A 7,266-nucleotide genomic window follows, 5' to 3' on the forward strand; every position below is an offset into this window, starting at 1 on the left:
CGACGGCGAGGATGCGGGCCGGGCATCGTCGAGAACAAATACTAGCTATATGCCCACAAAAAGTAACATTTTTTAATGATTGGATTTTGATAACTGAAATTTCTAACATTTCTATATAACACTAATTATGCTATCATCAAAATTCTATATGCTATTTCATACTAATTAAGCATCTAACACTAAAAACAGAAAACACAACTTTTATACATCCATTAAAAAACTGAAAAACAACATTATATAAAAAATTTCCATACTAATTAAACACTAATTATATCCATCTAACATGCATTCATACATATATACTAGTGAAAAAATAATAATCTAAAAAATCTAAACTAATTAAACATACAAAATACGTATATACTAATATATACATGCATTAATTCATACATATGTACGTGTGTGTGTGTGTTCATCATGCTTGTGTGTGTGTATGGGCTCGGGGAGGGGCGGCGCCCATGGTGGCCGCCGGGGGCGAGGGAGAGGGGTTAGAGGGGGAGAGCTCACAGCGAGGCGACGGCGACGGCGAGGCGACTGCCGGGAGCGGCGACGGGCCGGGGCGTGACGCGGGGGCGGCGACGTAGGGACGGCGCGACGGGGACGGGCCCGGGGCGGCGACGGAGACGAGGGCGGCGACGGGGACGGGGGCGGCGACGGCGACGGCATCGATCGATCGGGGCGCGCGGGCGGTGCTTCAATGGGGAAATAGAGGAAGAAACAGAGGGAGAATGAAATTTTCGCAAGTGTTGTATATATAGAAGGCACCTTTAGTACCGGTTGGAGCCACCAACCGGTACTAAAGGCTTGTTTTGGCCAGGCCAAGCGGCGGGAACCGCAGGTACTAAAGGGGGTGCGCTGGCGCAGGTGTGGTGCGCAAGTTTAGTCCCACCTTGCTAGCCGAGGGGCGACCGCACTGGTTTATAAACCCCCGTGCGGTAGCTCTCTCGAGCTCCTCTCCAAAGCAGGCCTACTGGGTCTACATGTTCTGTGCTGCCCTGTTGGCCTACTGGGCCTTTACGGGCCTGCATCCTGGCCCAACAACAGGTTGGGTTTCTAGTCGTATGCAGGCCGCTCTGGCCTAGTAGGCGGACTTTTTTTATTTTTATTTTGCTTTATTTATTTTCGAGTTGTTTTTTTTGTGTATTTAGAGTTTCTTTGTGAATATTTTTGCTTTAGGTACAAAAAATTACAGCTTTCTGTTAGTGCCCGTAGTTTTCAAATTTGAATAGTTTAAATTTTGAATTATTTGAAATTAGTGTGAATCACTAGTTTGTGAATAACTTAACTTTAAAAATCAGTAAAGGCGTGAAGGAATTTGTTTGCAGATGAGTTCTTGTCCGAAACCCTGATACTCCGAAAGAGATTGTCCAGTTTGTACACGAAGTGCGTCCAGTTTTTGCCGTGACCCTCTCTACTCTTTCCGCATGCTATGCGGGTGAAATGATGATACCATGCTAAATTTCAACATTTTCACAGTTCATTTTGTAGTGATTTTCAATTTCACGGTCATTTAGCTCTCTAAACAATTAGGTAAATGACTGAAAAACAACAAATGATGTCAGAACATGTTGGAAATTGATGACGTCGCTTTGAATGCTGCATACGGAACACAAGAAGTCCGGAGTTCAAATAAGTTATTAAAAATAAAAAAGAGGTGCAATGCTGGTTAATTTGCTTCAAGCCTTTCGGAATAGTGTAGACTGCACTGCACATAGCTCAATGCAATCTATGCTATTTCGAAAGGCTTGAAGCTAATCAACGTGCAGGTGAGCATTGTGCCTCTTCGTCATTGTCTCTGCACTCACGGCTTATAAACCGCTCATACTGCCTCTCTCTTGGCGAGGTGGGACTAAAAATCAGCTTACTAAGAAACTCTAGTACCGGTTCATGCCATGAACCGGTACTAAAGGTCTTCGTGGGGGCCCCAGCCTGACCACAGCTGCACTGGCCTCATTAGTACCGGTTCGTGGCATGAACCGGTACTAAAGGTTGCCCACGAGCCGGTACTAATGATGCCCGCCCGCCTAGCCATTGGAACCGGCACTAATGGTCACATTAGTGTCGGCTCATATTCAAACCGGCACTAATGTGCTTCACATTTGACCCTTTTTCTACTAGTGTCCCCAACTCTCTCCGTGGGTCCTTGAGTTGCGTAGAATTTCTAGGATCAAACCAAAATGCAAATAAAATATGATATGAAATGATGATCTAATGTATAACATTCCAAATTGAAAATTTGGGATGTTACAGAGACTCTTTGTTATTTGGTTGCAGGGTTGCTTGAGAGAGACCATCTTCATCCTACGCCTCCTACGGATTGATAAACCTTAGGTCATCCACTTGAGGGAAATTTGCTACTGTCCTACAAACCTCTGCACTTGGAGGCCCAACAACGTCTACAAGAAGAAGGTTATGTAGTAGACATCAGGCGCTCAAGATGATCAAGTCACCGCTCCTCAACTCACCCCTGAGGAGGAATTGGAGCATCGTGCCGCCAAGATCTGCTTATCACTATGAAGAACTTGAGAGATCCGAAAACCAAGATCTATCCCTCAACTACGAGAGCAGGTAAGGAACTGCCATCCAGCTCTGCACTTGATTCACCTTCTGTTATGAGTAAGTTTGCGACACCTACACCTGCTTCTGCTATTCGTCCTGATATGTCGCATGTTATTGATGATGCCACTTCTGCTATGCATGATACTTATGATGAAACTGCTTCTATGCCTCATACTACTGTGCCCCTTGGTGGATTTCTTGATGAACAAATTGCTAGGGCTAGAGAAAAAGAAATTATTGAATCTGAATACGATGATGATAGTGATGATGAAAATATGCCTGTTATTCCTGAGGGCTATCTTTTTGATATGGAATCTTCTGCCGCTATTTTAGCTTGCAAAGATAGATATGAGCTTAAGAGGTTATTAGTTAAATGGAACAAAGAATCAATTAGAGATAAAATGAAACCCGACCCTGCTTTTGCTACTTCACATATTTGTGTTCCTGATAAGGATTATGAATTCTCTGTTGATCCTGATAGAATTACTTTGGTTGAATCTGATCCGTTTTATGGCTATGAATCTGAAACTGTTGTGGCACATCTTACTAAGTTAAATGATATAGCCGCCTTGTTTACTAATGATGAGAGATCGCGTTACTTTTATATACTCAAAATATTTCCATTCTCATTAAAGGGTGATGCTAAGATATGGTTTAATTCTCTTGATCCTGGTTGTGTGGGTAGTCCCAAGGATATGATTTATTACTTCTCTGCTAAATATTTCCCTGCTCATAAGAAACAAGCTGCTTTGAGGGAAATATACAACTTCATGCAAATTAAAGAAGAGAGTCTCCCACAAGCTTGGGGGAGGCTTCTCAAGTTACTTAATGCTTTGCCTGATCATCCTCTTAAGAAACCTGAAATACATGATATCTTTTATAATGGACTAACCGATGCTCCCAGAGATTACCTGGATAGTTGTGCTGGTTCTCTTTTCAGGGAAAGAACACCGGATGAAGCTGAAATCCTATTGAATAATATGTTGACAAATTAAAATAATTGGGCACCTCCTGAGCCAGCTCCTGAGCCAACTCCTGCTCCAATTGCTGAGCCTATTCCTAAGCCAACTCCGAATAAGAGAGGTGTTCTATTCCTCAGTCCCGAAAATATGCAAGAGGCAAAGAAATCTATGAAAGAGAAAGGTATTAAAGCTGAAGATGTTAAGAATTTACCTCCTATTGAAGAAATACATGGTCTTAATATACCGCCTGTTGAAGAAACCTATGATCTCAATTCTTTATTTATTGAAGAACCTCCTGATCCCGATATCCCGACACAGGTAGTAAAGGTAAATTCTCTCTATAGATATGATAAAGCTGAAGTTCCTCCTACTAAAATTGCTAGTCAGTGCTTGGATGAGTTTGATAACTTTATGTTTAAGCAAGACGACTTCAATGCTTATTTTTGTAGACAATTAAAAGAAAATGCTTATATGATTAGACGCTTGGGTGATAATATGGCTAATATTAAAGGTGAACTTAAACTTATTGGCAAACATGCTTCTATGGTTACCACTCAAGTAGAACAAGTACTTAAGGCTCAAAAAGAAGTGCTTGATGAAATGAATAGTAAGAAAAATGATTATGATGTTAGAGTGGCTACTAGAACTGGTAGGATGACTCAGGAACCTTTGTATCCTGAAGGCCACCCTAAGAGAATCGAGCAAGACTCTCAAAGAAATGATATTGATGTTCCTAGTTCTTCTAAAAAGAAGAAGAAGAAAACTGATAGAACTGTGCAAACTTCTAGTGAACCTATTGCTGAACCACCTGATAATCCAAATGATATTTCTATGTCTGATGCTGAAACACAATCTGGTAATGAACATGAACCTAATGAAAATATTGATAATGATGTTCATGATGATGCTCAACCTAGTAGATAATGATGTAGAAATTGAACCTACTGTTGATCTTGATAACCCACAATCAAAGAATCATCGTTATGATAAAAGAGACTTTGTTGCTAGGAAACATGGTAAAGAAAGGGAACCTTGGGTTCAGAAACCCTTGCCTTTTCCTCCGAAACCATCCAAGAAAAAGGATGATGAGGATTTTGAGCGCGAAGGATATCATTACTAATAAAAGAAAGATACCGGAAGCTGAAATTTCCACCATGCTTACTAATTATGCTTTTAAGGGTGGAATACCAAAGAAACTTGGAGACCCCGGAGTACCTACTATACCTTGCTCCATTAAAAGAAATTATATTAAAACTGCTTTATGTGATCTTGGAGTCGGTGTTAGTGTTATGCCTCTCTCTTTATATCGTAGACTTGACTTGAATAAGCTGAAACCTACCGAAATATCTTTGCAAATGGCTGATAAATCAACTGCTATGCCTATCAGTATCTGTGAGGGTGTGCCTGTTGTGGTTGCAAACGTTACTATTTTAATGGACTTTGTTATACTTGATATTCCCAAGGATGATAGTATGTCTATTATTCTTGGAAGACCTTTTCTTAATACTGCAGGGGCTGTTATTGATTGCAACAAAGGCAATGTCACTTTTCATGTTAATGGTAATGAGCATACGGTACACTTTCCGAGGAAACAACCTCAAGTTCATAGTATCAACTCCATTGGAAAAATTCCATCGATTATAATTGGAGGTTTTGAATTTCCTCTTCCTACTGTCAAAAAGAAATATGATATACTTATTATAGGGGATGTGCATATCCCCGTTGAGGTAACCTAGTGTTATTCGAAATTTCTCCGGTTTCATGATTATCGGAATGAGTTTGTTAACAAGACTTGATCAACCTTGTTAGTGGATTCTTTTTTATGAGCATGAGATGGATGAAACTAGAAGCACAACCTTCTGTACCATCTCTATATTTTCTGTTAATTAGTAGAAATAAAGTAAAAATAGTATTTTTCTGTCTGTTTCCTGACTTATCCGTGCAACATAAAAACATCCTGAAAATAAAAGTCCTCAGAATGCCATGCCAATTTAATATGATTTTTTCGGGAATATTTGAGGATTTACTATGCAAAAATTACCGTGCGAGGAGCTGCCACCTGGCCACAAGGGTGGTGGGCGCCCCCACCCCCCCCCTCTAGGGCGTGCCCCCTGCCTCATGGGCCCATGGTGGCCCTCCTCCACTTATCCCAGCACCCATCTTCTTCCTCTGTCTCACACAAACCCAAAAAACCAACTCAAGCACGAGTTCCAGCCACTTTTGTTGTGATTTTCGATCTCCTTACTCATAGCACCTCTCACAAAACTGCTTGGGGAGATTGTTCCTTGGTATGTGACTCCTCCATTGGTCCAATTAGTTTTTGTTCTAGTGCTTTATTCTTTGCAAATTTGTGCTTCATAGTTGACCATGTTCTTGAGCTTGCATGTCAAATTTATATGGTTCCAAGTAGTTCTAATGCTTGATGTAGGCTCTAGGCACTTGTAGGGGTAGTTGCTATCAGTTTTATTGAAGTTGGTTCACTTTTGTTTGAAGGTACTAAGAATTTCAGATTATTTCAGAAAAATAATGAGGAGATTTTTCAGGGGCTCATCGAGCCAAAGCTCGAAGGAAAAGGCACTAAAGCCTAAGTATAATTTGCCGCGCACCGTGGAGATTCGGGCGTGTGAATGGCCTTCTGATGATTTCTTGAAAGCAGCCGGTATCTATGAAGATTTTCATGAATTGGCTCACAATGCAGGCCTCACCGCTTTCCTCCACGACCAATGTGATCAGTATCTCTTACTCACAAATACTTTTGTGCAAAACTTTCATTTTCATTCTAGGAACTCACCACCTATGGTGGAGTTTCATTTATATGATGAGCATAAGCAGATGTCACTTTATGATTTTTGTCGGATTTGTTTAGTCCCTTTTGAGGGCAAGACAGAAGAACCACATCATGATGATGTGGTTGGGTTTATTGATACTATCACTGTAGGAGAAACTAGGAAGGTTTCAGATGCACGAATCACTAGCATACATTTTCATGTTTTACGTTACTTTGCATTATTTGCTAGTCGTTGTTTAATAGGACGCGGAAACTGTGGAAACCTTAGTATCCCTGATATAATTATTCTGCACCACGGTTTATACAGTGATAACACTTTTAGTATGGGCGGTATTATTGCTACACGGTTAAGTATGAACCATACTAAGGGCCCCATCTTTGGAGGCATCTATGCTACACGCCTAGCTGCACATTTTAACATACCTATTAGGCATGCTGAGAAGGAAGAAAAGGTGCTGCCCCGTGTTTATCTAGATCATAAAAGTATGGTGGCACACGATTTTATTGTTAAGAATAGGGCAGGAGAGCTTAAATATCAATTGTTCTTTAACAAACATCATCCTGAGACTATTATCCTGCCTGCTCCTTCTTTGTTTGATTTGACTGTAGGCACGTACCTTGTTTCGTTGACGGCTATTCACGCCTACCGGAACCCTGCACCAGCCGAGGAGCCAGAACCGGAACCACAATTTGATCCTTCACGGCAGTCTAACTATCAGTGGGATCCGGAGATGATTGCCAGCCAGTGGCAATCGAAGCCTTCTTCTTCCTCATCACAGTACAACCCCAACAACTATTATTATGGATATTCGCCAGGCCAGCCGTGGCCAAAGACCAACTTAGGCCAAAAGCCTAAGCTTGGGGGAGTACGTATTTCTCACCGACATAACATTTATGTTCACACACACTCATTACTAGATGTCGGTGCTCTTACTTTTTCACTGTAATATCCAAGCT

The sequence above is a fragment of the Triticum urartu genome, chromosome 7A (assembly GCF_056163025.1).
Source record: "Triticum urartu cultivar PI428250 chromosome 7A, HENAU_Tu73, whole genome shotgun sequence".
Lineage (NCBI taxonomy): Eukaryota > Viridiplantae > Streptophyta > Magnoliopsida > Poales > Poaceae > Triticum > Triticum urartu.